The sequence below is a fragment of the Triturus cristatus genome, chromosome 9 (genome assembly GCF_964204655.1).
Source record: "Triturus cristatus chromosome 9, aTriCri1.1, whole genome shotgun sequence".
NCBI lineage: Eukaryota > Metazoa > Chordata > Amphibia > Caudata > Salamandridae > Triturus > Triturus cristatus.
In genome coordinates, this window is record NC_140592.1 from 392360688 (window position 1) to 392381363 (window position 20676).

Sequence of the window (20676 nt, forward strand, 5' to 3'; positions counted from 1 at the left end):
TGAACCCTATGTACATTTACTGTGATGTTATTTATGTACGTTGATTTACCAAAAAGTCTGCGTGGCGGGGATGGCATCATGCATCTTTTGACGCCTAAATGACATTAATGTTGCCCCTGCAGCAATCAGAAATTTTTGATCCAGGCACTGGTCTAACAGGGGGGGCGGCGGTGGCGAGGTGTGTGCGCGCGCGTTAGGCAGCCGGGGATGCGGTGGGGGGGGGGGGGTCGGCAGCGGCGGAGTGTGCGCGCGCGTGTGTCTGTGCGTGTGCGTCTGTGCAAGCGCGTCTCAGACGCGCGTCCACAGACCCCGATCGCTGCGCGTGCCCTGGTCTGTCTCCCTTGGGAGCAAACAAGGCAACAATAAGTCTCGTTGGCGGCAGCGCTTAGCGCTGCAATGCCAGCGAGACCTAAAAAGACATGCATCAAGTTCAAAAGCACGACATGTAAAGCACACGTCGTGCTTTTGGTCTTCCTGCATTTCTTCCCTTAATGGAGCGCGGCTGAGGGCCGATTGTGGGCACGTGTGAAAATATTCCTGTTAATTGCAGCAACCTCCTGCACTGCAATTAACAGGAATATTTTCACAATGGCCCACAATCAGCCCTCAGCCGCGCTCTATTTGGCTCTCCAGTGAGTGCCGCCACAGAAGCTGCTGGACAGTCTTAGTTTGGTAGTGCCTGCTGCCTGATATGGTCATGCCACGTGAGTCTGGGCTGAACACGGCTGCCGGAGTTTATTTAGTGCCTGTAGCCTCTCATAACACGGGCCCCGCCGGTAACCAGAGCAAGAGTTTTAAAAGTCTCACCAGGCCTAGTCAGCGCTGCCCTGCAACCATAGCAGTCAGCTTAATCAGTTTTTTACTTGTAAGTTTTAAATTTCTGGGCAAATCACTTAATCTCCCCGTGCCTAACAAAAAAAAATAATAATGTGCAAGTCTAACGTAACTGGTGCTCATGTAAAGCACTGACCCCTTAGAGTCGAATTTGCGCTACATAAAACTAAAGAAAACAAGCATTGGCATTGCCAATAGGTCTCGCCTTTGGGACCTTGTAAGTGTTTAGTTATCCAGCACAATATCCTTGGTGCAACAACATCAAGTGTTGCATGGGTAAACACTTATACGGTCCCAAAGGCGAGACCTATTGGCTATGCCAATGATTGTTTACTTGGGTACGAGCTACGTGGGATTGTCGCGTTCCAGGATTTTTCTATTTTTTGTCTAAGGACATTGGTAAACCAACACACAAATATTGATATCGTAAAGCAGGAACTAAAATTGAAATTCTGGCTCTGCCTTGGTATTGCTAGCTCAGATTATCTCAAGAATTATTGTAACCATATAAATGTCTAATATTTATGTTATTTCAACATATTGTGCCTGTCCTGTTAATTGGCCTTCATTCCACGTGTGGACAAAAAGCACTCCTCGGATGGTAAAATCTCTAACTAGTCTGACTAAAGAGGCTCGTCCATAGAACCGACGGGAAATCTGTTTGTAGACCACCGATCTTATTTAGGAGTGACCAGTTTTCCTGGGGTTCTATGACTAGTTAAGCTTGGGCAAACATAACTGACCAGACCAACTTAAGAGACTACAGGACCCAGGCCGTTTAAAAAAAGGAGGCAACAGGAAAGTCAGAGTGCATGAAAAGTTAAGGTGTCATGGAATGCACATGATGCAGGGTAATGAATAAAATATTTTGGTGGAAAATAAATCATATGCATCACTTCACCACCTTCCCTCTGCCATACTTAGATACGCAAATACTTATTCTTATGTAGTCATCTTTTTATACTTTAACATCAAGGGGAGACACACAATGGTCACACTGCCGCAGGGAACTACCCCTTTGAAGTAAAGCCCCTACCACCTTTAAACCTGTGCCCAAACAACTGAGGGCTGGAGTGCCCCCTTCCTAAAGCAAAACACCTGCTATTTGTTCATATTTTAAGATTCAGCAAAGAGCTAGACAATGAAAAGAAACTGTATAAAAAAAATTGTCTCTATTGAGTTGCAACACCGCTTCTCTGTTTTGGTTCAATTCAACTATTAACCAGGGACAAGTAAAGCAGCTCCAGAACACATTTTAAAATGCTTTATTCTTAGGTTTGCTGTTTAAATATCGGCTTTAGGCGATTTTCCCCAATTCTTGTACTGGCCAAGACATTCAAATACTTTTCATATCGGTTAAAAAAATTAAACAAAAAATACGCGCATAGCGAGGTAGCTACCCAGTGAGAAAAGGTGGCAGACGCAGGTGTCAAATCAGACCTTGAAAAATCTACCGCTATGGCAAGTCAGATGTCATCAGGTTGTGCTATTTTGAGAATCCATTTTTTGAGGGGGGGGGGGGGGGGGAGGAGGGGGGGGGGGTGAGGAGAGTGACCCTGAGCTAGAAAAGAACAGGTGTCATGTTCATTCAGATAGTGAATGAGCAATAAAGATGCCTTTACACCTTGTTTTATCTTGACACATTTGCTGTCAGTTCAAGGGCAGAGGTCAAATGTCAGCTTGTCTTTTTACTAATTGCTGCTTAATATATCTTGGAAATGACGTTTCCCTTTCTCTTGAATAGTTAGAGCAGTTTGTAAAGCGAACTGTCAAGTATTGTGAAACAAAAGGCTGTAGAATGTCGGTTTATTTTCCCCAACACATTTAAATAGCTTGCAAACGAATAGTACAAACATTTAAAAGTATCAGGATCTAGGAAAGCACTTTCTTTAAAATTCAGAAGTGTAATGCAGACAATATGTAAAAATAAGCAAAACAAAACACTCTACTTGGTGAGGTGTAAATGACATTTGCAGTTACTCTATTTTCAAATATTGTTTGTATACTATACAGTTTTATCAGTAGGACTGCATGTCAGTGGGAAGTTTGGGGGTCATTTCAATGGCTAATGTGCTCATTGCAAATGACAGTTACCACTTCATGCTTCATTTATACATGTATTAAAAGTGATAATGCTTTTAATGAAATAAGAGGAAAGTCAGGGGTCATGTGTATAAATGTGGCTAGATTTGCATTATAAAAGGAGCAAAAGTTTAGTATATTAAATCAAACAAAAGGAGTGTTTTTACAGCATATATGCTGAGCTCACATTTGATGGTGATCTCATGTGTAACTGACGGCTAAGTGAGTTATAATATTTTCCGAGGCTAACAATTTGAAGTCAGTTTAGGGGTTACGAGCATTAGTTAGATCGAGTAGATATTTAACATTCTAGACCTGCAAGTCTGGTATCATTTTTCGAGCTTCGCAAACAACCGTCTGCAATCCAGAAAAAAACATAACATTCATACGTTCCATGAATCCAACAGTAAGTCCAACGTTGTATATAGCTTGCTTCGACTGGAAAAATCACCCTACGTGTAGTTTTACCGCACTCTACTACGTGTAGAGTTATACCGCACTCTACACGTTCCACTCTCCATGCATACTGCATAAGTAAGACGATTGCCCGAATACCAGTCACCCTTACGGCACACCTTTAATTAATTAATCTACAGCTGGCAGTGAATAAAGTGATACTAGGACGAGCTCGTCAGTATTTAACGATCACGCATGCGCTGTACAAAAAAATATCGCTCTGGCTTTGAGCTGCATGCTCTTCCGGGATCGCGCTAAAGTTCCAAATGTACGGGAAGTATTTATTTCACATCCGTGACGGAGACTTAGGTTATTGCCCATCATTTGTTTCTATGCTTAGGCTCCCAAATAGCTACCAATGACGTAACCTGTAGTGGGTGCATCCAGCTGAGTCAGTGAGCTAGTGTCAGGCCAATAAGCTGCAAGAGAGGACCGTGTATTGCAGAAACAAGAATGAGTGGCATGCTAAACAGCCAATGGAAAGATGCCTATTTTCCACTCTGCTCCTATTAGGACCTGCTATGGTGAGGAGGGCGGGCACCCGACGCAGGCTGCCATGGCCGTTGCTGTCGGCGCGAGGCAGATACCGCGAGCCCCTCCCCTCGCAGCGACAATAAGAGAATAGCTAACGATACAACGGTAAACCACCGACAAAACCCGTCCTGAACATCAAAACCACCGGAAATCGAAGCCAGCGGTGGAACACCACCTTTCTGAAAGCAACGCCGTACCGAACGTGAATCTTACCGGTGCCTTTATCTGCCACCGTTTTTTTCAAACGTTTGGTGATTTTGCCTTATTTTTCCGTACTAGTGAGCGAGAATTTCCGGTAACTGTACTGGCGAACTAACGAAATATACCCTCTTGCCCAATTAATTTGACCCGTTTACCTCGTGCGTGTTTCTTCTCTGCTTCTTTCTTCTCTCGTCGCTGACAGGAAATTTGTTCTCCCGCGCGCCAGACGGAGATAGTTATATCTAAGATTGGGGGAGGGGATTTGAGTTCCGCGGTCTGGTCCCGCTCTATCCCACAATGCAACGCTTCATAAGAAAATGGCGACATGCCCCGTTGTATCCCATAATGCAATTTGGCTTCCATAGTAAAGCCGTTCTCCAGGAGTCTGCACTGCAACCCGGAAATGGCCGTTGTTTTATCCATGATCCTCTGCTTACATCGTCATTCGTATTTTTTTTTTGCTAGCACTGTCTCCGTGTGATGAATTACATATCTTAATTCTGTCTCAAACGAAACAGGCGTTTTATTAAGCTGTGTTTTAATGTGACAGTTAATCACAAATACAGCTCCGGAAGGTGAAACCTGTTAGGTTATAGGTATTATGCAAATTGTGTTGTGATTATGCTCCACTAACTTTAATGCCTACCCGGTTTTCAGTTTGCATATGTGTGTGTGACATTTCAACATTTGAGATGTGCTTATGTGTAACCTTTTCGTGACTGTGATATCTCGAGTTATACTTTATCGCTGATAGTTAAATGTCCCTATTGATTTTTTTAGGTCTCGCCTGGCGAGCTGCTCTCGTCAGAGAGACCTTTTGGAATCGATTCTCTGCCGTGGGCTGATGCACGTGTCTGCTTGGACGAAGATGGCTGCTCTCGCCATTTGTCCATTGCAGACAGCATGCGTGGGACTGACAGTCCGACACCATCTTGTGCGGATAGCTTCCCGTGGTCCATGGCAACCGAGCATCTTGTCAGAAGCTTTGTCGTGTCAGTTTCCTGTTCCTGCCCACCTCACTATTTTCTGTCTGGACAACCCACTTTGCGCCTCTACGGATGAACCTACTCCTGAATGTCATCGTCTCGGTATGACCATAATTAGGTTAGCTTTAAATGCAATAGTCACAAAAGTTTTGTTTATCGTGCGCTTCAGCTTACCTTTGCTACATAAAGAAAAGATGCGACGCAGTGCGCTGTTGGCATGGGGCGGAGTGTCTGGTTCGCAGGCAGTGCAGCCCTACAGGGCATGCGCAATGGGGTGGAGCCAGGGGAAGTGCTGCCGAGAAGGGGTGTTCCGATATGTGCATGCAAAGGTGGAAATTAGAAGCTATGGCTTCTGTTTGGGTTGAGGTTAGGAAGTGAAGATGGCCACGAAATCCTGTCCGGAGTGCGAGCAACAGATACACGTGCAGGGATTCCCTGTCTCTTGTTTGGAGTGTGGCTGAGGGGTGGCGATCGCTGGTCATCCACTCTGCCTGGTGGTGTGCGGTACATAGCAGTCTTTGTGGCTCTCGTGTTTCCCTTATTTACCGTACCCACACCGAGAGGTCGGTACTGTGCTTCTTGCTGACCTGTGCCCCAGTTGTGACAGCTTGTAGACAGCCTGCATAAGACAAGCATTATATAAGTGCTGTGCTAGTTACGTGAGACTGTTCGGAGGTGCCATCCGTTGTTTCGACTAGATCTTCTGAGGCGTGAGCCAGGAGACGAGTGAGTGAATCGCGAGTGGACTGATTCAGCGATTTTGCACAGTTTTTAAAACGCTTTTAAACGTTAGGTTATTGCTGCTATTGTTTTAACGGGGCATGTATTTTAAACTGTTTAAGCAAGAGAGGACTTTCTTTACCTTACTGTGGATTCAGGGGGCACGGGGGACGAAGGCTGAGCAGGAAGCGGGGCCGCCATTACAGAAGTACGCAGGTCAGCGGTCTAGCGTCCCTGACAGCGTACTTAGGCACGAGCTGGCGCGCAGCGGGAGCGCTTAAGGCAAGCCTGTCTGTGCGCGTCCGTGCCAGACCAGCGCCAGGGACCCTGCCAGTTTCGACCCAGCCACCAGACCGGCACTAAGTTATGATTCCTCTACTTTGCTGAGGCTTAGGAAAGAGAGGTGCTCCTCCAACTGTATCTGCCTTCTACCGAAGGCATTGCCATTTACCGCCCCGGACTACTGCCCTGGATGTCTGTCCAGTATCCCAAGGATTTTAAATCTTCCCATTGCTACTAAGGGAGAGAGGGGAGGAAGGGTAGAAACCAAGAAGGATCTCTCACTAATTTGCATCTTGTTAAACGCAAGATCCTTAGTCAAACACAGCCTTGAGTGCGCTAGACTCATGGAAGAACTCGAGGCTAAGGTAGCTTTTGTCACGGAAACCTGGACTGATCCGGCCGCGGGGCCAGATATTGTGATAGCTACCCCTCCGGACTTTCTCTGTTATACACAGGATAGGCCACTAAGGAAAGGCGGAGGTTTATCATCACTTTATTAAGGCATCCTTTCAACCTATTCCTATGGATACATGTGAAGCCCTATTTTTCAATCTGATGCTAACGCATCATCAATCCTTTAAGGGTTGCTTAGTTTACAGGCCTCCTGGAACTAGAAATGCTTTCCTGGCGTCCGTGGGTACGCTACTGGAAGAGGGGCTACTTTCGGATGCATTTACGGTTTTAGGTGATTTTAATTTTCATTTGGAACGCACAGAGGATGCTGACACCAGGGCCTTGGAGGAACTGATGCTGTCGTTAGATCTTAGGCAGCGGGAAGTGGGCCCTACGCACAGGGGAGGACACACTTCGGATGGGATCTTTTCCAACCAATGTAATATACACTTTAAGAACCTTTTTCCCCTGGCTCGGTCAGATCATTCCGCTGTCCAATTTGAAATTCTAATAAACAACCCTGACAAGACAACCACAGGATATAAAGACAGGATAAGAACAAGAGCGTGGAACAAGGTGGAGGGAGACTCCTTGATCAAACTGTTGTCTTCCTCTGCTGTCGGGATGCCAGGAGATGTGGATATAGCATGTCATAACTATACAAGTTGGTTGCAGCAAGCCTGCGACACCGTAGCCCCCACAAAAATTTCGCGGCCTAAGAGAGCACTTCCTTCTGCTCCCTGGTACTCTCAGGAGATTAGATCCCAAAAGCTTATTTGTAAGCAGCAAGAACGTAGATGGAGGAGTAATTATAATGAATCCGACAGAAAAGCTTACAAAGTCAGCCTCCAGACATATAAACAAGTCATTTCTATGGCCAAACAATCATACTTTCCATCTCAGATTTCGGACTCTAGTAACTCAGTCAAGGAGTTATTTAAGACAGTGGCCAAGCTGGTAGCTCCTAAGCCATGTGCAGTTCAACCCAGCCAACAGCTGTGCGATGATTTGGCTGAATTTTTCTTATCTAAGGTGGAGACTATTTTTGCCGTCTTTAACAAGAGGAGTATCAGTAGCCCAGACATTAGCTGGGAGAGCTCGAGGCTAAATCATGCCTCCTATCCGACCTTGGTCAAATTTTGGCCAGTGTCCTCCTTGGACACGCAAAAGATTTTGATGGAAGCTAATTCGGGATCACCTTTTGACCCTTGCCCCATCAAGATGGCCAAACTAGCCGCTGGACCGATTGCTGACCAGCTTTCCAGTCTTTTTAATCTGATGTTTGAAACGGGGTTTTTTCCCAGTCAATGGAAATTAGCATCTATTCTTCCATTACTAAAAAAACCTCATCTCCCGATTAATGACCCCAACAGTTTTCGCCCAATAGCCAGACTTCCGCTTCCAGCTAAACTTGTTGAAAAGTTCATGAACTGACAACTTAGTCTCTTCCTGGAAGACTCCCAAGTACTTGATCCCACTCAATATGGTTTCAGGCCAGGTCACAGCACAGAATCCGCCCTAATTAAAGCTACAGAAGAGATTAGAGAGGCAGTGGATCAGGGTGGCAAGGCAGCCCTGATATTGCTTGATTTGTCTGCGGCCTTTGATACGGTCCACCACTCAATACTCCTGAATCATTTAAAAATGTGTGGGATTGATGGTAAAGCAGGGAACCTTATCAAATCCTTTCTAGCCGATAGAAAACAAGTGGTGACCCTGGGGGACTTTCACTCAACCTTTTTCAACTCCTTGTGGGGTCCCTCAGGGGTCCTCACTCAGCCCCACCCTTTTTAATATTTACGTTAGCGCACTGGCACCCGTCATAGGGTCCTATGGGTTCGGTATCACCTCCTACGCAGATGATACGCAAATTGTTGTACCACTGACACCAGGGGGGGAGGTGGATGTGGAATTGCGGCTGCAGGAGTGCATGGTGGCCGTGAGCAGCTAGATGTCCGAAAATTGTCTGAAGTTAAACTCTGACAAAACGGAGGTCATTCTGTTCGGTAATTCCTCCAATTTCTGGACCCCTGCCTGTTGGCCCAACTCTATGGGCACCCTTCCTATTCCAGTCAGAAAGGTGAAAAACCTCGGCATGATACTGGACGATAAATTCACCATGGAGCAACAAATAAAAGTATTAACATCTAAAACCTGGTATACCATCAGAATGATGAGAAAAGTGCTACCGTTGCTCCTTCAAGATAGTAGACATACGGTGGTAAGGGCCCTAGTAACAACGAGACTGGATTACTGTAACGGGCTGTGTCTGAATGCGCAGCAAAGCATACTGAACAGATTACAGATCTTGCTAAATGCGGCAGTCCGTTTACTCACAGGCTCTTCCAGATTCTCCTCAGTTGCTTTGGAAAGAAGAACTCTACATTGGCTCCCCATAAAAAGCCGTATACGCTTTAAGGCGCTGTCCATGGCTTTTAAGGCCTTGCATGGACTTGGCCCAGAATTTTTAAAGCAGCGTATACAATGGTATGTTCCGGGTAGAAGCCTTCGTTCAAAAAGCACAAAACAGGCGCAAGTCCCTCGTATCAGGAAGGCCCGATGGGGAGGTAGAAGTTTTGTTCACAGAGCCGTTAAGGCCTGGAATGCCGTACCACTATATCTTAGAACCGTGCCGGATCTGCTGTCCTTTAGAAAGGAACTTAAGACCTGGCTTTTTCGGTACCATTAACCTCCTTTCATTTGCCGCTCGTAACTCACAGGCTTGACCTTCAGGATTTTTAGACAGCGCTAGGACACCTCCGGGTATTTGTCGCGCTTTAAAAGTATCAATAACATAACATATTTGGCGACAACGTGGTTTCCGTGTATCCGCTGTATGACTGGAAAGAACGGCAGAAGGATAATACATGTTATATTAACTTGTGCTTGACTGTCACTAATTGTGTTTGAGAAAGTTTTAACACTGAGTAGGTTCGAGCTTGTGGGATTATGACAATGATAAAGCATGGAAAAATGACTCGTCTTTGCTGGTATCGCAGTCTGTATGTGTACGTTTGTGTTTGTATGTTTTGACGTGCATAAGTACTTGTGTATCTGCGTATTTCTTGGTGTATAAATGTGTACAAATAAGTACATATGGAGTTGTTTGTATATAGGATGTGTCTGTAAGTTGGTAGGTGGTGTATTTTTGCGAGTGCATGTATGTGTATGCGTCACTGTGCCAATGTAGACGTGTGAATACTAACACTGTGCCAGGACGCCGCAAGGACGTCCGACATGGGACGGTCTGTAGACGTAACAGCAAGCAGAAATCTCTCTGTGTATCTCTCACTGATACACACCCACTCTTGCTCGCTACTGAAATACACAAGTGCTTACACCTGCAAAGACACAGCAACACCATCACGTTCATAGAATGCGAACGCACACACAAATATATACACAGACACACACAATGCTTTGATACCGCAGCACAGTCATTTGGGCTCAGAGCTCTAAGGTCAGGAAGGCACATAAAGATTGGTGATTAAACAAATACTGTGTCAGCAAAGTGTGGCCAGCTCACAGCAAACAACTCCACCTTTTATGATTGTGTTTCTGAAGAGAACCCCGGGCTATTTGTCTTCGCTATGGAGTTAAGCATAACTTATCCAGTCCCAGGCGTTCCAGACAACATTTTGATGTCAGCTTCTGCAGGAAAGTAAACACCAAGCCAAGGAGGAAACGGTACTGATTCCGAACAGATAAAGAACACTGCAACTTAATTTCATTAGCCCGTGCATTTTTATTAAGTATCAAGAGAGGATTTTTAAAACTATTTCAAATCGCGTACATTTTTGGCACTAATCTAAAAACAAAGGCAACGTTATTGTTAATTACATACCAGCCACCAGCTAAATCAGTTCTATTTTAAAGCGGCATCTGTTGAGATAACTTGGCCACATCTGCGTTTTGTCTAGAATTGTTTGTCTGCATGTTATGTTTTCCCAGCTACAAAGCGCACTTCTGAATTTGGTCATAGGAGTGCGTGAAAGAGGTGGTGCGCAGAAAGGAATGTAGAAGCGCCTTACAACAGTAAATGCGGTATAAAGCGAGCACGACTATTCCATTTCCATGCAGTTATTAAATGCACATGTGTGCTTATGATGTTAGACATATTTTTAGCAAGAAATAGATATCGTATGGAGATTACGTCGCTGGTATTGACATTTTTCATTCTTTAGATTAGTTTGAATAAAAAAAATTAATAAAAGCTAGTACCATTTACAGTACAAAACTCACATTAGTACAAATGCAATGCAATAGATTTTGCAATTATAACAATGTGAGCGATTGACATTTTGCATTACACCATTTGATTAATGTGTCACGAAGGGAAAAAAAACAATAACATTTACAATGCCAATAGCTTAAAACAATGTAATTGCGAGACCTATTGCATTGTAAATGCTTGTTTATATATCTCACGTGTATCTAAGAACAATTAATAGATGATTGCACCCCTTCACTTTTCATATGTCTCAACCTCCGCCATAGCAACTTCCTTAATACTCTGTGATCGAGTGCAGAGCCCCCCCACAGCCAGTGCTCCCAACAATCAAAACGTTTACAGTAGAGCCCTCATTACCCCCCCCCCATCCAGTATTGCAGGGACCCCCATCGCCCCCTGCACCCAGTCGAGTTCTCGGAATGCTCCTCACAGCACACCAGCGCCAAGAAACTATCCTCTTCCTACAGTCCCCAATTTAGGATTCCTGGTTCTTTAAAAACTGGAGTGCTGGCTTCCTATCTTCTGCAAAGCCCCCTGAAAACAAATAATCCCACCTCTCTTATCTTAACTCTCCAGGCACAGAAGAGCTAGGCTTTCTAGCCCTAGTACATAGTCGCCAAGTGAACCTGTACTATTTGTGAAACTCGTAGCCAGCCCTGGGTATTCTAAAGCAACGCTTCTTGTAGGACTTGCATGCAAAGAGAGGACAGACAAAGCTGCTGGACAGTTAAAGATCTCGCTTGGGATCACTTGCTGTCAATTCTGATAATTTATAGGAGCATTCTGACACTTCATGTTGATGCAGTAAACATAGCTGCCACGTTTATAGATATCTTATGTGTGATATTTCTATGGAGGGACATTCAACTGTCAGATTAGTGACACTTTCTCACAAATGAAACGAAGCAATTAAAACAGTGGAAAGAGATAAGAATCCGAAATTGTGCCTTTTAAGCAGTAAGACCCTTTAAAAAGACCATGACATTTCTGAAAAACCCTGAAAAGGAAGGTCATTATCCTACTGCCCTTTTCTAAGATGATCCTCAGGTAAAGCCAGTATTATGTCTTTACAAAATTAAGTTTTGTTTTATTTTGACTTTGTATATGGTGCCATGAGTTATCTTCAAGCCTATCTACCGAATATGTTTTTCTCAGAAAATTATTAGTGGTTTCTTTTGGCAGTCACATTATTAGCATGTTTATATGTGTTCACTGTGGCATTTCTTGCTACACATTGATGGGTATAATGGCTGTAAAGCATAGGCTGCAACTTTAGTGCACTGAATCCGAGGAGAACCATAATATATTTCATGGGATGCTGATGGCTTGGCTTTTACAGCTGCATGGAGCTGAAGGTTGCGAAACATCATTCATCTTAATTCAGACATACCATTTACAGACATTAATGATGAACTCTAAGATCCAAGTGAGATGCTTTCTTTAATTCCAGGGGAGTAAGTGGTACCTTAATCTTCTTTCACTTTTTTTCTAAAAAGCGTTTTATTTTTTTAATATTATGAAAACAGGCGCTTCTATTTAAGCTAAAACAGACTGCTGGGTAATATTAGGCTGTGATACCTGATCAGGAGATGTACATTATGCTCGCTCGTGCTCATGAGGAAATGTGCAGGGACCTGAGGCATATGCATACCCTGACAAGAAATATCTAGTGTATTGTTCATCTGAAGATAGCATGAAATGAAGAAAAAAGCATTCTTCTGGTTGCCAGGTCAATATCCCATACTGGAAGCCTAGTGGGTAAATGCACATGCTGCAAAAATTAGTTGGTGACCAGCCCCCACTGACAGAGACATCACCTCATTGACAGATCATGAGTAAACTACAAATTGCTGGACTTACCTGACTGTTCCACCTGAAGTGCCATGTGACCGGGGAGAGTACTAGGCTGTGGTGCCATCACGCTGCAGCAGGCATTGCTGACGATTGTAGTTGACAAGCAGACCACCAATTGGTGATTGGTGCTGATGGGCCTAAGTTAATATTCCTCCTCAAACCTCTCATGCAGGAGGCTTCCACTAGTCTTCTGAGTAGGGGCTGGAACAGGTGGCTTACTGGCCTGGTTGTTTGCTGCACTTCATGTTCTTGCTTCCTGTCCGTGGCGTTTGAGGGTCCTGAGCTATCGGAGAGAGCTCAGGTACAGTGGGACATGAGTCAGACAGACAGAGTCCGGATCCTGTTCCCTTCACAAATGGCAGCTCAGATACACAAATATTTAATGTAGTTTGCTGCTGCCGTTTACTTCAGTCATGTTCCGGGCCTTGTGTTTGCTTTGTTTGCCTTAAGTGGGCAGGATAAACCCACAGTTGGGGCCCATGCTCACTTTGCCACTGGATTCAAGCTAGCCTGGCTGATGAGGTGTGTTACCCCGAAACCGATCCCAGGATGCTTGTTTCCAGTTCCAGCTAATTGTGATGAGTGAGCTGTACTCACTGAGACATCAGGCAGCACAGTGTGCACTGCACTCCAACAGATCAGCCTGCACTCTCCGCTTCTTTCTTCTAACGGAGGACAGCTCCGGTCTCGCTTTTGTCTACCTCACATCGCCAGTGGTGTCAGGGGGCGCTCTGATGTGCGAGTTACTCATTTTAGTGCGATGATGTGGACAACCACACTAAAAGGCATTAGTCTAACCCGTGATGCCTGGTACTTGGCAGGGCTGAGTAAATGGGTTAGTGCCAAACATAACATCTCTCCTGTGATTATTTGCTCCTGCTGACAAGAGAAGATCGAACTGGCTCCACTCGGGTGCCATTAAGCGAAATGTTTGTGCTTGCTCTGCTGAGACCAGGGGCAGGAGGAATCAAAGTCTCCATAGAGCAACACTGTGAAAGGTTGAGCACACAGAGGATGAGGCGCCATTTTGTCTGCTGCTTACTGCTGTGTGGTTGGCAGGGTGGTGCCTTGCCCTAAAACAACAGGCAAGGCACCATCCGGACCCACGTGAGGGCAATCCGTGTCGTCCAGATTCATTTTATGTTGTGTTTGAAATTCACTCCGGGCCACCCTGTGAGAGACCGTGTGGTACACTCAGAGGCTGGGCAGATGGAGTTCTCTTCTTGAATGGGCTCTGTGAGGCCTGTTTTAAGTTTGTCACATTTACACATGTGATGCCACCAGTGCTTGCTGTAGTGCAATGTAATGTTATTGAGAAGAGGCTGGCTACTGTACCAGCAAGCCAATTACGCTTGCTGTTTAAATGCAGCCTCGTTCACTGCGCCTCCGGTGGTCCCAAGGTGCTATAAGTCACGCTGTAATGCGTTACTAATCCATTTTAGCATGGTGAATCGGACACCAGCACTGAAATGCGTTAGTCTAACCCCTGATGCGTGGTACTTGGCAGATCTGAGCTTTGTGTGAAATTTTGGGGTCTGTGATTGACGTTCATATGCTATGTGTGCCACACTTACAAGTAGAATCAGGCCCGCCAGTTTTAGAAGAAAAATCATTATGTGAGCATGGTGTAGTAAAAGAGGCACTCTTGTGGTTTGGCACCCTATGAAGACCTTCGACTACCATCATTTTAATTGACTTTAGTGTGTTATTTTACTCTAGCCTGGATATATGAGATGGTCCTGCATGTGCCTGCTTCTCTTCTCTCTTGTAATCTTGTTGTCTTTCAGTGGGAGCTGTCCGGAGTAGAACAGTCTTGCCAAGAAAAGAAGGCATGGGATGTGCATTTGAAAGCCTGAGAGGGAGGGAGAGGTGTGAAATGTACTCTTTGGTTTCGCAGTGTTGTGAGCGGTGGTGCACACATGTGCTCAGTGTTGTACATTGAGAGATAAAGTATGTGATGCTATAAGTTGTGCAGAAATGTGCATTGTGTTGTACATTGGTGAGAATTATGACGGTCTTACTATTGGCTTTGACATGGCCTCTTGTCATCTTGTTTTCTGACTGCCTTGTTTCAAGCTTTTCTACGTGCACAACAGTGCTTGCAAGTTGTTTGGGTTACGAGAATTATAAGTGCTTACTATTGGCTTTGGCATGGCCTCATGTCATCCTTTTTTCCTGGCTTTGCCTTGCTGCAGTTTTTCTGCGTGCACAGCAGTGCTTGCAAGTTGTTTAGGTTATTCACATTCAAGGTCTTTCTGTTTTTCTGAGCGATTGCTTTTGTTTAATGTACTCTGGAAGGCCTTGTGGGAGCTTCGTCAAGATAGAGGCTGGAAGATGTGAGAATGTACAACTCTGCCTCGGAGTCAAAATACGGGAGCTTTGCTAGCCTCCATCTTGGCCTTGACGCAGACTGGTACAGCCAGCTCGTTTTTTTCTAATGCGAAGGGGGCGAGGATTTCTAGAAGCTTCGCCTCACGCTTAGTATTGGTATTTAAGCTGGGAACCTTCGAGGGCCAGGTGGAAGCTCGCCACAGAATAGACGTATTGCTGTGGCGGAGACGGAATTTGAGTCCTGATCGAACTCCTTCCTGTGCTGGTGAAGGGCTCCCCCAGCTGGAGTTGGCAAGGATGTTGCTTAATCGATCGGTGAGGTGTTCCTAACCATTTTGTATATATTTTCTCCTCTTTGCTACTTGTATATACTACATTTTATTCTAATTGTACATTTTAGTCACTTAACATTTGGCAATCTGCATTTACTGATATATTTGGCCTACCGTTCTAAAATGTTGCATTAATAAACTTGTGTGTGTTATTTTAAATGCACCTGGATTTGTTTTCTTGCCTCGCCTAAAGGGAGTGCTGCGTCTTTTCCTCGTCTTTAGGGAGTGCTGCTCAAAGTGTATTATTTAAAGGTGCAGTGGTATATTTGCCTCCAAAGTGGGAGTGCAGGCTTTGGGCGGTGCTTATTGGTGAGAAGTCACATTCATTACATCTTGGCGTCACTTTCACAGGATTCGAAAAAGATTAAAAGGGGAAAATGCTCTCTAAAATGCTTACAGAGTCCCAGATGCCAACTGAGTTATTTCAGAGAGAGCTGGTCTCTCTCAAAGAGGGAAAAAAGTTGGTATTTCAGACAGAAACAGTAGTGTCATTTTGAATGCATTGTTTAGCATGTATCAAAAATTTGAACATTTAGAAAAAGAATGTAGTGAGCTGAGACGGGAGCAGGCTGATGTTCAGTTTGAAAACAAGTCTTTGAAAAAAAGGTTAAACATGTATCAAGCTCTGAAGCCTTTTGTTTTGACCAGCTATGATGAGTCATATGTGAAAAATGTGAACTTGGAGAACGTGCCAGTTAATCTGCAGGCTTCACAGATGGTCTTAATTAATTCTTTTTTGGATGTTGCTCAGCCAGAAAGAAATGTGCAGGGAGATAGACTGACCAGTCTGTTAGCGATCGCTGGTTGCAAGTATTATTCAGAAATGACAGTGAATGATGAATTTTGCTCTACATGACAAAACGCTATTTTGAAAAAAGATGTTTTAAAAGCATGGTCAATTCAGAAAGGAGACAGTGTATCGTGTGCCGGTCCAGGAGCAGTGTGCTATTTTTAGATACTGTGAAGAACAGGGAAAGAAGAGTATACTTTTAAATTCAGATGCTGGACAAATACAGATGCTTTTGTGCTTTTGCGCATTGAAAGACACAGGGCAGATGATAATTGGACACAATGCGATTTGTCAATGGGATGAAGCAAATGTTATAAAATGGCATTTACAGACTGAAACTGTAGTTTTGCATGAACAGTTTGTGCAGGTCCCAATAGAAAGTCCACGGGTGGTGTTTGAGACACAGGATTCCCCAGTGAAGTGGCAGATTGTACTGCAAAGCCCAGCTACTGTGCATGACAGAACATTTAATTTCCTTACAGATGAAAAGGCTAAAATCTTGGAGATAGAGGGGGTGAGACATGCTTCAGATTAGGTGTGCACATCTAAATACGAGCACATTGGAGATAAGGACCATACAAACAGGTGGGCAGAAAATGAAGGGATGAATATCACCCCTAGATTTACCTAGAAGTATGATTTCTATGTGTCAGGATGCACAATCCAGACCAGTCCCACAGAAGGTGAAGGGCGAGTTGAAGAAAGGAAAATTACCAGAGCAGACAGAGCAGCTGGATTGCCTTGGGCTTCTGCCAATTGATACAGGGAGCACGTATCCAGCAGTGAGTGGAGAAATAGTCAGGAAGGAGACTGCCCCAGCCCTTCTTACTGTGCAGGGAAAAAGAGAGTTTCACTCCAATACCAAGAATTCAGAGGCTAAAGCGTGGGTAGAATTCTCAGACAATTCCCCAGAGCCAGCAGTGAACCGTGCAGACAGGAATGATAATATTGTGCCTTTAGACTTAAAACAGGGACAGGAAAACATGCGCTTTTTGAAATATGTTTTTTGCAAGAAGAGGAAGAGTGATGCTTGTTTCTTTTCCAGGTTATCCTACTGCGACGACTTGTTGGTGTGCCTGATGTCGGTATATGTGTGCCCCGTATGGGTGGGACCCCCTCCCCCCATGCCGCCTGGAATGATCACCGTACAGTTCAAGCTGACATCCTGTGGCTGAACGAACCAGACAGACCTCCAAGACTGATGAACTGATTTAGTAGACATGAAGTATAATGTACACAGTTATTGTTTTGGATGCGAGAAGACCGTGTGTCTTTCACACAGAAGGACTGTTTGTTTAAAAGATACAGAACAAAAATGTGCTGCAATTGAAGAAAATATTTTGTTAGAGACAAAAAAAAAGAAAAAGAAAATGTTGATGTTGCTTTTATTTTTTAGCACAAAATATATAAGTTTGGCTGCTTCAACAGTAGAAGTTCCAGTATTAGCCATTAGAGACATTAGGAGCATTACTGAGTTCATATGCTTGATTCTATGTGCATAATTTATTTAGTGTATCCATCAAACATTTATTCTTGCTGAGTATCCAGATATGCATGAGCTATTTTTACATGCTTTGAAATGATTATTACATGCTTTTATGATTTCATAGTTTTATATTTGTGTTTTCAGTTAAGAAATGCAGTGCTTCAATCGTAGTTGTGTTTTTCAGTTAAGACATGCTTTGAAGTGATTATAACATGCTTTTATGATTTCAGTGTTTTTCAAACATGGTTGTGCCTTCTGTTAAGAAGTCCAGTTTTTGATATATGTAGGTGATGATAGTCAAATGTCATGGGGTGGAATGTAGTGAAAGAGGAACTCTTGTGGTTTGGCACCCTATGATGACCTTCGACTACTGTCATTTTATTTGGCTTTAGTGTGTTATTTTACCCTAGCCTAGATATAGGAGGTGGTCCTGCATATGCCTGCTTCTCTTCTATCTTGTAATCTTGTTGTCTTTCAGTGGGAGCTGTCATGGAGTAGAACAGTCTTGCCAATAATAGAAGGTGCGGGATGTGCATTTCAAAGCGTGAGAGGGAGAGAGAGGTGTGGAATGTACTCTTTGGTTTCAAAGTGCAGCATTGTGAGCGGTGGTGCACACATGTGCTTGGTGTTGTACATTGAGAGATAAAGTATGTGATGCTATAAGCAGTTGTGCAGAAATGTGCATTGTGTTGTACATTGGTGAGAATTATGAAGGTCTTACTATTGGCTTTGACATGGCCTCATGTCATCTTGTTTTCTGTCTTTGCCTTGCTTCAAGCTTTTCTACGTGCACAACAGTGCTTGCAAGTTGTTTGGGTTATGAGAATTATAAGTGCTTACTATTGGCTTTGACATGGCCTCATGTCATCCTTTTTTCCTGGCTTTGCCTTGCTGCAGTTTTTCTGCGTGCACAGCAGTGCTTGCAAGTTGTTTGGGTTATTCACATTCAAGGTCATTCTGTTTTTTTGAGCGATTGCTTTTGTTTAATATACACTGGAAGGCCAAGAGGGAACTTTGTCAAGATAGAGGCGGGAAGATATGAGAATGTACAACTCTGCCTCGGAGTCAAAATATGGGAGCTTTGCCAGCCTCCGTCTTGGCCTTGACGCAGACTGGTACAGCCAGCTCGTTTTATTCTAATGAGAAGGGGGCGAGGTTTTCTGGAAGCTTCGCCTCACGTTTAGTAATGGTATTTAAGCTGGGAACTTTCGAGGGCCAGGTGGAAGCTCGCCACAGAATAGACGTATTGCTGTGGAGGTGACGGAATTGGAGTCCTGATCAAACTCCTTCCTGGGCTGGTGAAGGGCTTCCCCAGCTTGAGCTGGCAAGGATGTTGCTTAATCGATCGGTGAGGTGTTCCTAACCATTTTGTATATATTTTCTATTCTTTGCTACTTGTATATAGTGCATTTTATTCTAATTGTACATTTTTGTCATATTCATAGTCAAATCCTTTATTCGACCAGATACAAAATGATTATAAAAGTACAAGATAAAAAGCCTATTTTCAATATTCATTTTCAATTTAGGCAATAAAATAATTCATTTAATCCATAACTAAAAATTAAAAATACTCAAGAATTTTCCATAGTATCAAACCGGTCATTGCCCTATCGGATCTCATATCTTATACAATAATTATTAAATGGTCAAACCAGTGGCTAATGCTATCCCCTTCTTTTTTCTTTTTTTCATGCAGGCCCATAGGAACGAAGCTAACGAAAAACATATCATGGGGTCAGATAAACTTTAAAAAAAATATAATGCCACCCGGCATTGATTGAAATTCATTTTCTGTAATAGCGGTTTTAGGTAGTTGTTCCTTTCCTTCTCATATAGCCTGCAAAATAAAACTAAGTGCAAATCAGTTTTTTTTTTTTTAAAAACCTTTATTACAATTTCGAAAAGATACAAGTATGGGCCTACAACCAACAGGCCGGCCGCTAAACGCAGTGTAAACTTAGACATGACTTAATATGTACATCAATGAGGCAACAAAAGAGTTACTAAAGTGCTAATCATCGCAGTCAGCCAAAGCCGCAGTCCATAAACAAACAAGAAAGGTTTCATATTTTTTGGAAAACAGAAAACATCAAACACACAAGGCAGAAAAGGTGAATGGCAGGAACATGTGCTCCTCTTATCGAGGGAGTAAACCAACCCGGGTAGACAGAGGGGGGGGGAGGGGGGCAAGGCAAAAGCGACAAATTCGCATGTCGCAGGAGCATACAGGAATGCGGGGGCTAGGGAGACAGAGCGGGATCCATCTCACGCGTCTGGGGCGGGGCGCAAATACCTCCGCGATAGGAGTTCCAGGGACCCCACACCTTAATCCACTTCCCAGGCTTGCCTCTCGCCACATACACCGTTTTCTCTCTAAACATACACCAGTCCATGTGTTCCTTCCACTCGGAGACCGTTGGCGGCCTCTGTGAGCCCCACAATTGTGCGATGTCACGCTTCGCTATCATATAGCCTAGAGTCACCCATTGCGTCTGCACCACATTATAATCAGTCGGTTCCCAGACATTCAGCAGGCATCTACGTGCCTCCGGCAACAAGGCAACATGCGTGACTTCCTCCAACACTGCATGCACTCTACACCAAAACCGAGTCACCTCTGGACACTCCCACAAGATATGGAGAAAAGTCCCCAATAGCCCACAGCCTCGCTTACACAAACCATCCACCGAATACCCCATACGCATCAAACCAGGCCCCGTGACGTAGACTCTATGCAGTATCTTAAGCTGGACGAACCGCAATCGGGCCGGGATAGCCACCTCTTTCGGGGAGGCCACCGCTGACACCCAATCCTCGTCGTCCAGCTCTATACCGTCGGCAGTCCATGCCTCCCGCAATGTGGCCAGCAAACCCATTCGGTCATTGATAAGCTTTTTATAAATCAACGAAATGGTGCTATCCGGCACATAGCCGTCCAATACTCTGTCTTCCAACGGGGAATGCTCCGGAATAGACGCTACGTCTGAAAACACGGAACACAAGGCATGATGAACTTGAACATACCGATAGTATTCCCTATCATTCAACTGGTATTCCGTTTTCAGCATCTCGAACGTCTTAAATTTCCCTTTCTTCCAGAGATCCCCTACTGTGCTGATACCAATCGTATCCCACCTCTCGAAGCCTTTCGTAGTATACAG

At 44.2% G+C, this 20676-nt stretch overlaps 1 protein-coding gene across 1 annotated transcript in view; it reads right to left on the minus strand.

The window, feature by feature from the left end:
* LOC146798018 (histone H3.3A) overlaps window positions 1–4415 on the minus strand; it is a 29812-nt gene extending 25397 nt beyond the window's left edge. The window contains exon 1 of the mRNA XM_085625250.1: window positions 4263–4415. The gene's annotated coding sequence lies outside the window, so the exon portion shown is untranslated. The remainder of the gene's footprint in view (window positions 1–4262) is intronic.
* Window positions 4416–20676: the final 16261 nt, after the last annotated feature.